Source organism: Sapajus apella, unplaced genomic scaffold (genome assembly GCF_009761245.1).
Source record: "Sapajus apella isolate SASKATOON/1434 unplaced genomic scaffold, GSC_monkey_1.0 scaffold1, whole genome shotgun sequence".
Classification (NCBI taxonomy): domain Eukaryota; kingdom Metazoa; phylum Chordata; class Mammalia; order Primates; family Cebidae; genus Sapajus; species Sapajus apella.
Genome location: NW_022436941.1, coordinates 32,884,100 through 32,895,497, shown reverse-complemented (window position 1 = coordinate 32,895,497; position 11,398 = coordinate 32,884,100).

The following is an 11,398-nucleotide window of genomic DNA, read 5'->3' as shown; positions in this document are numbered from 1 at the left end:
CCCTCTGAAGATGAGTCTGGTGTCTTCATAACCCTAGGACTCTGTATGCTTCTCTATCATCATGCTTGTCATGTCACAATACAATAGTCTCTGAATGTGCTTGTCACCCACAGGTTTGTATATATCTCTTACTCTGTGCCAGGTTCTGCAAGGCTGCTAGGATACATATAATATATTCCCATAAGACATGAAAAATACAGCTGATGAAAAATGAAAAGAGACATTTTCAAGTTTAATTAAGGAGATTAAGGACTTCTTGGAGAAACTGACATCTGAAATATTTTGTGAAGATTTTCACGGGAAAGATGAGCATGGGATATGTTCCAGGAGGAAGAGAGAGACATTGGAAGAGCATGCAGGGATCAGTGAGTTTACAGGGTGTGTCTAAAGCACAGGTGAAGATCATCAATACAGGGCTGAGAAGTGACACTTGGTTGAATAAATGGTGAGAGCCCTGTGGAGGTCTTTGAACTGTAGAATGACTTGATCAGTGCTGGCTATGGTGGCACATGGAGCAGGAGGAATTGGAAAGGTGAGACGTAATGTGAAAAGGAACAAGCATTTCTTGGATGTGTCAGGGCTGTGGCAAGGCTTTTAATCTATGATTTCATCTTATCCTCACAGCTCTATGAAGAGGGTGCTAGGATTCTCATTTAAATTACAGAGAGGAAAGCTCAGACACAGTTGGTTAAGTAAATTGCTAAGCTCTCTGTATCTGTCACACTTTGTCTAATAACGTTTGTTGTATGGATAGACAAAGATGAACAAATAGATGAATGAATGAATGCATGGATGGATGGAAGAACTGTTGAATTAGCTCTGCCTAATGCTAAACTCATATTCTTTGCCTTCCGCTGGTTGGAAGATGTTTCAATAGATCAGAACAGGCTCAGTAAGGGCCTGAACTAGGGCTGTGGTGCTGAGAGTAGACAGAGGGGTCAGCAATAAAGATGCTAGAGAGAGAAAGAGACCGCAGACTAAAGATCCTGCATTGCTCATCTCAAACGGAGTAAGGGCTCTTGTGTTCCAGCCTAGCATTTCCACATGAGAATGTGTGCCCTGTGTGACCAGAATGCCCAATTTTGTAAGAGGAGCCAGGACTTATAATTTTTAGGAAAAATCTACTGATTTTTTAAATGCTGATCCCCTAGTTACCTTTTTAAAAATTGCAGATCACAAATATGGGCTCAGTTGGACCCATGGGCATCAGTTGGTGAGCTCTCTCTTAATGAATGAAATCCTATCTCGAGTGACCAACTATCTAAATTTGCCTCAGACTAAGGAGCTTCTGGGATCACAGCCTCCCAGTGATAATACTGAGATTGTTTGTCCCCTTAACTAGGAGCCCAGGGGAAAGTGTCATACATCCAAGTCAGGGAAGGAGAAATGCCAGGAAACCCTTCAGGAAAGGAATAATGCTATGATTGGATAGCAGTGGTCCTAAAACTGTAGCAACCACCAGAATCCCCTAGAAGGCTTATGGAAGCAGAGTGCTGGGACCACAACCCGAGTCTCTGACTCAGCGAGTATAAGGTGGGAGCCAATAATCGACAATTCTAACAGGTGCTGCTGCCACTGCCACATCCAGAATCAAACTTTGAGAGCCACCGCTTTCCAGTTTGCAAAGCGCTTCTGCTGGCCTCAACCCATTTGCTGCTTATGGGGTGGGCTGGGACTGGGAAGGACTGAGAGTGACTGCTGGCCCATGGAGCTGTATGCTCTCAGAACAGGGAAGAAGTAGGAATGGCTGTCAGATGAGACACTGCTTGGGGATCCAGTCCCTGGGAATTTATCTGTACTTCTTTGTCAATCTCCCAGAGGCTCTAATCCTCCATATATCCTTGCACCCCCAGAAAGCTTTTATGCAGAGTGAATCCTACCCTGATGCCCCAACATTTGAAATCAATCCTTTCTATCTAGACAGAATCATGAAAGAATTATGAAAGAACTGCCGTTTCCTGCCACCTTGCTTATCCTAGATCCGAAGCAAAAGTTTCTACTTCCTAGAATTGGTTTTCTAGAAGCTGCTCTGTGCTGGTGCTTACAAAGACGCCTGTCTATACAAGAAGAGTTGTCTGCTTGTAATTAACAATTTCCCAAAAGCACCCCTGGTTTTTATCTGGCAGTCTCTGGATTAAGCCAGAGGTTGCTTGCATCAGCTTTTATGCTTAAGTATTGAGGATGCCAGTTGGATATAGACTATCAACTTTTACAAAAGAGATTAGGGGAGAAAAGCTTATTTTTATGTATTCTTTATAGTCTACAAAGTATTTTCATAGGTCATGTCTCACTTAATCCTTATAAAAATCCTCTGAGTCCTTTCCACATTTTACCAATGAAAAAGATACAGTGATGTGTCCTAGGGTTGCCATCTAAGAGGCAATTGAGTTAGGACACGTCCTGACTTCTGCACTATTGTCTATTTTAACCAGTCACGAAGGCGGAAAGTCTGACTGGCTGCATCCTTCCATGCACACATGATGAAACATATATCATTCTTTTCTTTTTCATTTTTTTTTGAGATGGAGTCTCGCACTGTCCTCTGGGCTGGAGTGCAACGGTACAATCTTGGCTCACTGAGAGTGATGCGATTCTCCTGCCTCAGCCTCCCAAGTAGCTGGGATTATAGGCCCACACAAGCACACCCAGCTAATTGTTTGTATTTTGGTAGAGACAGGGTTTCACTATGTTGGCCAGACTGGTCTCGAACTCCTGACCTTGTGATCTGCCCACCTCAGCCTCCCAAAGTGCTGGGATTAGAGGCGTGAGCCACCATGCCTGGTCACATAATTCTTTCATATGAGTGCCAAGCCTGTGAATATCCAGATCCTAACTATCCCTTCAAAGTCACAACCCCACAGTGAATTCCCCCTTCTTAAACTACTTTGTGTCCTAGATTTCATATGTACCTATTTTCTCCAGTTAGATGGTAAGTCCCCACAAGCAGTCTTACATTCCTTCCACTGTCCCCAAAAACCTTAGAACAACACTTCATAAATAGCAGGAACACAGTGAGCATGTGCTCAACATTAAGTGACTGTTAAATAAGAACTTTGCCTTCTTGCAGATCTATGCATACCAAATGGAGTGAGATATATTTTAGTTTCCTATTGCTGCTGTAACAAATGACCACAAAATTACTGGGTTAAAACAACACAAATTTATTCTACAGTTCTGGAGGTCAGAGTCTGAAAGGGTTTTGTGAGACTAAAATCAAGGAGTTGCCCAGATTGCATTCCTCATGGAGGCTCTAGGGAATAATACCTTTCCTTTCCTTTTCTAGCTTCTAGAGGCCACCACATCCCCTGCTTTGCAGACTCCTTCCTCCACCTTCAAAGCTAATAACAGAGGGGAAGACTTCACATTGCATGACTCTGACCTTCTCTTCTGCCTCTTTCTTTTGCTTTTAATGACCCTGTGATGACATTGGGCCCCCCTGGATAATCCATGATATATTACATCTTTTTTTTTTTTTTTTTTTTTTGAGATGGAGTCTCGCTCTGTCTCCCAGGCTGGAGTGCAGTGGCACGGTCTCAGCTCACTGCAACCTCCACGTCCCACAATCTTAATTTCACCTGCAGCATTCACTCCACTTTGCCAGGTAATGTAACAGATCCCCAGGTGTCTTAGTTCACTTGCATTGCTAGAAAGGAACGCCTGACACTAGGTCATTTATAAAGAAAAGAGGTTCATTTGGCTCACAGTTATGCGGCTGTACAAGAAGCTTTGTGTCAATGTCTGCTTTTGGCGAAGACTTCAGGAAGCTTACAATTACGCAGAATGGGAAGGAGGTTGGCATATCACATGGCAAGAGTGGGACCAGGAGAAAGCGAGAGGTCCCCGGCTCTTTTTAACAATCAGTTCTTGTGTGAACCAACAGAGCAAGAACTCATTACCTCGGGTAGGGCACCACGCCATTCATGAGGTATCCTCCCCCATGACCCAAATGCATCCCACTAGGCCTACCTCCAACATTGGGGGTCACATTTCAACATGAGAATTGAAGGGGACTAATATCTAAATTATACGAACAGGTTTCAGGGATTAGTATGTGGACACCTTGGGGGAGGGGCTTATTTTGTTTTCCACAGTGAAGCAGAGAGTAAAAGTGAAGAAAGGGACACAGAAATTTGTAAAATTCACATAAACTTTACTCACCGAAAGCACCTGCTCCCACTGCCTACTATTTGAGCACCACGAGGTACCTGAGTCTGTGCTAAGGGCCTTATATACATTTTGAGAATATAATCCTTACATCAATCTAGTAGCATTGGTATTAGCCCTATTTTTAGATTAGGAAACAGGCAAAGAGAAATTATGTAACTTGCTTACAATTCGGAGAAGTGCTAAGTAACAGCTCCAGGATGGTGCAGTCCTCTTCACACTGCCCGGCCCCGCCTCCTGGACCACATCTCAGCTCCACTCTGCTGGCCGCCATGGTGCATTTTCATAGGTCCCCTTTTCTGTAACTCTAAGCCCCTGCTTAACTATACAAAGAGAGTTAGGGTAAAATGAGACCTGGTAAAACCCTCCAGCAGGTAACTCTTAGGGGATTTGTTTTTCCTCTTATTCTTGTTGTTCAAGGAGACAGATGATAATTAAAATGTCAGAGCCCTTCATGCTTCCCTGATCAAGATAACTACTTTACCACAGGTGATAGAAAGAAAAGAAGGAAAATGTCTGCTGTTGGGGGAGGTAGGTAATGATTCTGATAAGGGGCAAAGCTGGGGAAACTGAGCCCCCTCAGCTCATAAGAGAGCTGATTGCAGCTCCAGCTGCACCAGGGTGAGTGCTCACCCACAGAGTCTTCAGGGAGCTTCCTACCTCATCCCTCCTCCCCAAACCTCCATCCCTACCAGCTCTCCGGGAACCCATTCCCAGAGGATCCATCCAACAGCTTGCTAATTCCATCCAATCTCTCCAATTCAGTTAATTCCCAGTTTCAGTAACAGAAGCAGCAGCTGTCACAATCAGCAGCTGTGTTCTTTGTCTCTATAGCTCTACCTCTCCCTCTTCCCTCACCAAGTTAGCAGAGTGGATTGCATACAACTTTCTAGGGAAAAAGAGAATAAAGGTCCTCGATAAATTGAGAGGATAAAAAGGGGGAATGAACTTGTATGAGCATGAAAGTGTCAGGTGGACTGGAGACAATGGAGTAAATTCTTCCCCAATCTCCAAGTTCCAATTTAACATTGAGCAATCTCCTCAACAGCCATGTGCTCTCTAGAAGTTAATTCTTCTCAAACTCATGATGGCAAGGAACTATTTTTTTTTTAATTCCAATCTGTTGCAGACTTAGTTTACAGTTCTACTCTGGATGACTAGTGTGTAAACTCATATCACATATGCCTCACCCCCAAGTGCAGCAACACCTGGATTGGCCTACCCCTTGCTCCAGAGCCACATGCCTGGATGTCGGGGCAATGTTAAGTTGCTGGAAAAGTTCCACACATTTTTATTTTTGTATTTATCTCAATTGGCTAAGTAGCACTGTCCCAGAGGTTCATTGGGAAAGTGTGATCTGCATAAAGATTTAAGTCCTGTGAACCTTGTGAATTTTTGGAGGAAAAGTATTTTAGGCAGAGGAAACAGCTAGACTAAAGGTGAGACCCAGGGTGGCTGGATCTCAGGGGGTGAGGTGACAATTAAAGATGAAATCTCACCTGTAAGAGAGGGCAGTAGGGCTGGGCAAGGTGGCTCACGCCTGTAATCCCAGCACTTTGGGAGGCCAAGGCGGGTGGATCAGGAGGTCAGGAGTCCGAGACCAGCCTGAGCAACATGGTGAAACCCTGTCTCTACTAAAAATACAAAAACTAGCTGGGTGTGGTGGCACATGCCTATAATCCCAGCTACTTGGGATGCAGAGGCAGGAGAATTGCCTGAACCTGGGAGGCAGAAGTTGCAGTGAGCCAAGATCGTGCCACTGCACTGCAGCCTGGGCGACAGGGCAGTAGATCATTTTGGGCCCTGTAGACTGTTAAAGACTTTGTCTTTTTTTTCCCCTTTGAGTGAAATGGGGTGCATTGTAGGGTTTTGAGCAAAGGAGTGGCAGGATCTAGTTGCAGCATTAGGGGACCAAGGATAGAGGCAGGGAGACCCATCAGCTGCTGCAGTTATTCAGGCAAGAGGTAAGAGAGGTTCAGGCCAGGATGTACAGGATGCTGCATATACATCCGCCAGGATGCTGAAGGTCGAGATCCCAAACTGGATCTATTTTGAAGATAGAGGATGGATAGGATTTAAGAGAAAGAGAGCAGTCAGGGATAGTGCCATGGTTTTTGGCCTGAGCAACAAGAAGGGTGGAGTTGTCATTGCTGAGCTCGGGAATGCAGCACGTGCAGGAATATCAGGAGTTTAATTTTTGACACAGTGAGATTGAAATATCCAATAGACCTCCAAACAGAGATGATAGATGCAGAGCGGCAGTTGGATATACAAGTCTGGAGTGTGGGAGAGACGTCTGGGCTGGCAATATAAATGAGAGAGTTGTCAGTATTTAAAGCCATAGGATTCAATGAGATCACCAAGGAAGTAAATTTAGAGAAGAGGGCACACTAAAATGAAGAGATCAGGGAGAAAAGGAAGAACCAGCGAGGGGAAGATAGGATGGAAACCACGAGAGTGCAGTGCCCTGATAGCTAACGGAAGAATGTGTGAAGCAGGGACTTAGGTGAATTGCCTAACTTCACTTTCTGCGTCAGCTAAATGGGAATATTAATTCTTCATGTGAGGTTACAGTGAGAATTACAAATAAGTTAACCCATTTAATAAATACATACTAAGTGTAGTCATTTTACTAGGTACTTGAATTTGAATCGCATATAATTCTTTACCTCAAGTAGAAGGTTACAAATTTGCAGAACACCTAGCCCAGTGCCTGACCCCACAAGGGGCCCAATAGATACTCTTTCTCTAGAATTACAATTGCCTCTGTGTGGCCTATGTGGATGCACACTCTCCTCTGCTTCTTGAGACCAATTAAAATATTTAGTGCTCATTAGTTGGAATAGATAAGCAGGGGAATCTTTGCTTTCCCCACCACTCCAACCATTTCAGTCTAATGCTCTGTTGCTCCATAGAATGTGTGGATTTCTTCCTTGGTTAGGGAATATGAAGGGTCCACTTGGGGACTCAGTAACAAGGCTTACCTGGGCTAATCTGAGAGCATTCAGGGCCTGAGGCCACCCTGGGGAAGCCAGCAGCCCAACCACACCACTTACACAACTCAGTCCCAGCTCTCCCAGAGTTGAGGTGAAATAAGGCAAAGGGCAGTTTCCAGAAGGGGAAAGAAATCAAAGAAGGCAGGCAGCCTCAAGTATGCAGCCTGGAGGCCAGGCCCACTGCTTTCTCTGTGGCCCATGGACAGAGAGATTTTAGAGCACACATTGCATATGTGTTCCCAGCGTGCGCACATGGGTTTATGTAAGTAGGTAAGACTTACTGTCTTATTTTCCCACAAGCCAAGCAGACACCTCCTTCACCTGGTTCACTTCAAGTCTTCCAGCTGCCCAGCGCTTGGAACAGTGCCTCCTCCTCCCTTCCCCACTTTTTCTCCAATCCCCCAGTCCACAGGCTAGATCTCACACCAGCTCCAGGAGCCAGGTAACCAAGGTAACCAAAAGCCCCTGGAGCCCAGGGGGCCTCCCTAAGGACCGCCCAAAGGCCACAGGCTCCATTCAGTCTGTGGAGCCGCTCTCCCTGCTGTGCTCTCTCTCCCTGGCCATTGCCCTGCCCATCTGGGGCGCTGCTGAGGGAGGCTCCTTGGGCCTTACTGTTTTCTTCATGACTATGGGTGACATTGCACAGGCAGTCCAGTTTTTCTCACAGTGCCTTTGCTTTGATCTTCAGAAATCTGCTGAGTTTCTTTTGGGCCTTGTCATGTTAACAAAAACAAATGTAATAATATGCACTTGAAAAGGCTCGCATGTCTTGATATTTTAATAAGCTTTTGATTCTACAGGGACCTCTGAGGCTTTAAAAGTTTAAAGTTAATAAAGAGAGTAAAAGAAAAAAATATGAATTGTTTTTAATTATTATTATGCAGGATTAACCAAGCCAGTGGTGTATAATTAGACAGTAGCTACCTTGCAACATAGAGGCAGTAAATAGGCCCACGGCGGGGGGGTTGGCTGCCAGAAGGCTGAGGTGTTTACAAGGCACTGGAGATGTTTTCACCAAGCACATAATCCCCGTTGCAGTTACTGTTGCTTTTATAATGGATGTGTTCATTACAACCAGAGACTAATATGTGTATCCATCATCTTTCTAGCACAGATGACTCCGAAGTGGGGGATGGCAGTGGAGATTGTACCATACATTTTGGTGGTCAAATTATTAAGAGAGCCCATTTATATGCAGCTTTTTTTGTGTCTGTATGGTTTTATTTTTGTTGCCATTGCTGGGAGGAATTTTAAGATGAAGTTAAATAAACAATTGCCAAAGGAGTGATGATTAAGATATTGCTAAGAAAGTTTTGTTTCTTTTAATACCTCCAGCAGTGAAAGCAATGAGCCAGGAGTTCTAGGGCTTTGTTATGAACCAGCCTGTGATCCCAGGGAATTCATTCGTTAATTCAACCTTTATTGAGTGCTGCCATATGCCAGGCATTGTCGTAGGTTCTGGGGACAAAATGATATGCAAGAAAGACTGGGCGCTTCTTCCCGGATGTTCTCAAACCAGGACATTCCTCATGATCACGTGGGAAGCTTTTCAAACTGCTCTCACTGAGACCCCAGCCCAGCCTTAGTAGAGCTGCATTGCATCTTCAGGGTACCCACTTGAGCATGTGAATTTTGAGAAAGTGTTTCAGTGATTCTGGTGGTTTCTCACTGGAGTGGGAGAGAGTTATAATTAAACAATAAAATATGATAAGTGCTATGAAAGGGAAGATGTGACTGCACTGAGCTTCCATTTCTCTACTTTTGTAAAGGGGGTAATAATTCCTGTCCTATATATCCATCTTAGGTCACAGATTCTGAAAAAGGAGAGTATAGAAAATTTACTAGGGAGTGCTCTCAGATAAGACATTGTTGGGGGTGAAATGGGCCAGTCATTGGCTGCCCCCAGGAGAAGATGTGACTTGGGTAAGTAGCCGTTACCAACCTTAGGCCCATTCCTGGAGAGTGGGTCAGATGATAGCTGCAGGTCACCGCCTCCACCCAACTTTCAGAAGCTGGGAATGAGGACGGAAATGAGGGCCTCTGTCCTGAAGGAGGAGGGTGCGGGTGGCGTGTCGCAGCGCTACCAGGGCATCCTGCAGAAACAGATAGAAGAATTCACATTGAGAAGTACTGTTAAAGATTAGTCACTCATTTTCTATTATTAACCTATAAATAAATTTGCTCATGACAATGGTTTTTGCATAAATGGCTTTATTCATATTTGATGTAAGAATAATCTGGCTACAACATCTGTCACTCCATGCTTACCAGTATTGATTGGGCTCAGCTTGCTGGCTGGGCTAGAATCCTATTTTTGCCCCAAAGCTCCTTGTATGTCACCTCCCAAACCTGCACACTTGAGCTGAGAGGGCACATTTCCAGGGAGAGAATATCTGATTTTTGATAAGAGACATAGGGAGGCCACCACTCCTACTACACACTTGAAACAAGTTGGCAGTTTCCGCTTGTCATCGAACTGCAACTACTAAGAATGTGGTCATTCTTTTATTTACATTTGCTCAGTATTTTTTTGACTATCCTACTCAAAGTTGAGTTGCAGGAGCTGTGCCATCTCTTCCTCCTCTAAACTCTGTGGAGTAGGGAAGAAATAGGTGGATTTTACACAGTGGCAAAAGGGGTGCAAGTGAGAAGATACTACCTGGGTGAAGGAAAACATAATTGAAAATGGGTAAAACATTGGGGTCCTCCTCCATTGTCTTGGCTGTATACAGATTACACTTCATCCTCAAATCATGTTTATCCACGTTCCTGATTTTGTTAAACAATCGAGATGAGAAGCACCAATTAGGTTTTTCATTTTACATTTATGTAAAGAGCTGTCTCTCATCAAGCTGCTCCATCTCTCGGCATGTTCAAGAATAGTTTAAACAACAAGAAATGCTCCATACAGCTTCACTGGAGCCTGTAACTTTCTGTTCTGGGAATTGAAAGCAGCAAACCAGTTTTTAGGGGGATAATAGGCTAAAACACAAATAGTTAGAGCCAGAGGTCAATACTTGGAACTCAAGAATGCTGGTAATGAGCCCAGATGGCAGGTTGGAAATGGGTTTTCAATATAATCACCTGACAAACATGAATTTTAGGACTTTGAGCTTCAACCACAGGCCATGGTATTAGACAGACATGTGAATAGGTATACGTCTAACTACTATTTGTATATTTCTATAATATTCTTCCCTGTGGGGCCATCAGGATGATCTACCAGGCCTGGGAATCGAACTACTTTTGGAACCTGAAAAGGGGCTTATGGCAGCTACCAGGATTTGGGAAGTAGGAAGAATGAATAATGACAAAACAGTTTAAGAAAAGATAAAAGAAGTACTTTGGACCAGAATTGGCTGGAAGGAATGTTAACGGCCTACCTTCATGGTGTTGTACAGAAAATGAATACTGAGAAGCCACAGAGAGCTCATCCCCCTGATATAACTGTGAGGCATAATAGGAGGAATTTATAAAGAAAAACTTGGGACAGGCATTAGGGAACAGACAGAACTTCCATATTCCCAGAAGAAGGTGAGCACATTGAAGGCATTTAAAAACTGAGGTTGAATTAAACTCTAGGAAATATTTTCTATTGTCGGCAACAATTCTATGCCAGCCCAGTGGGACAGAGTACATCATCTAACAAGACATTTTCATTTCTAATTTCTTTAACTCCACGGAAAAATCCTTCCTGAATTCTCCACAACTCTCTGTGGTGTTTACTAAGTGAAATAACTTAGTGCCCTCCACAGCCTTCACTAACTTAGTATCCACTCGCTCTTCCAAATCAATAATAAACACATTAAATACCACTGGTCCCCAAACAGACCCCAAATGCACCACACTATTAACCTCTCTCCACACTCCAGGAGACCAACAGTCACTCTGTCTCCCGCGGCTCGGCTGGCTTTATAAAAATCTCCAGCCTTTGACTGCTCCTGCCCAGCTGAAAGAAGAGTCTAACTCCGCTTCTGCTCTTTCCTGGTCAGCGCTGCAGGGCTCTCTGGAGGGGGCCTGCACCCCTGGGGCAGCGGCTGCAGGTAACACCAGTCCATCTGATGGGAGGCCTAAGAGTTTCAGCAAAGAAGGAAAGCAAGGTGGAAAGAAGTTTATTGTTCTTGCTGAAAACCCAATTGCACTGCCATTTTTCAATTCCATTGAGAAATGTCAATGTTCTTTCCCACCGTCTGTCGGAGGCAGATTTGACCAGGTGTCTCCACACAGAGTGGGTTCTC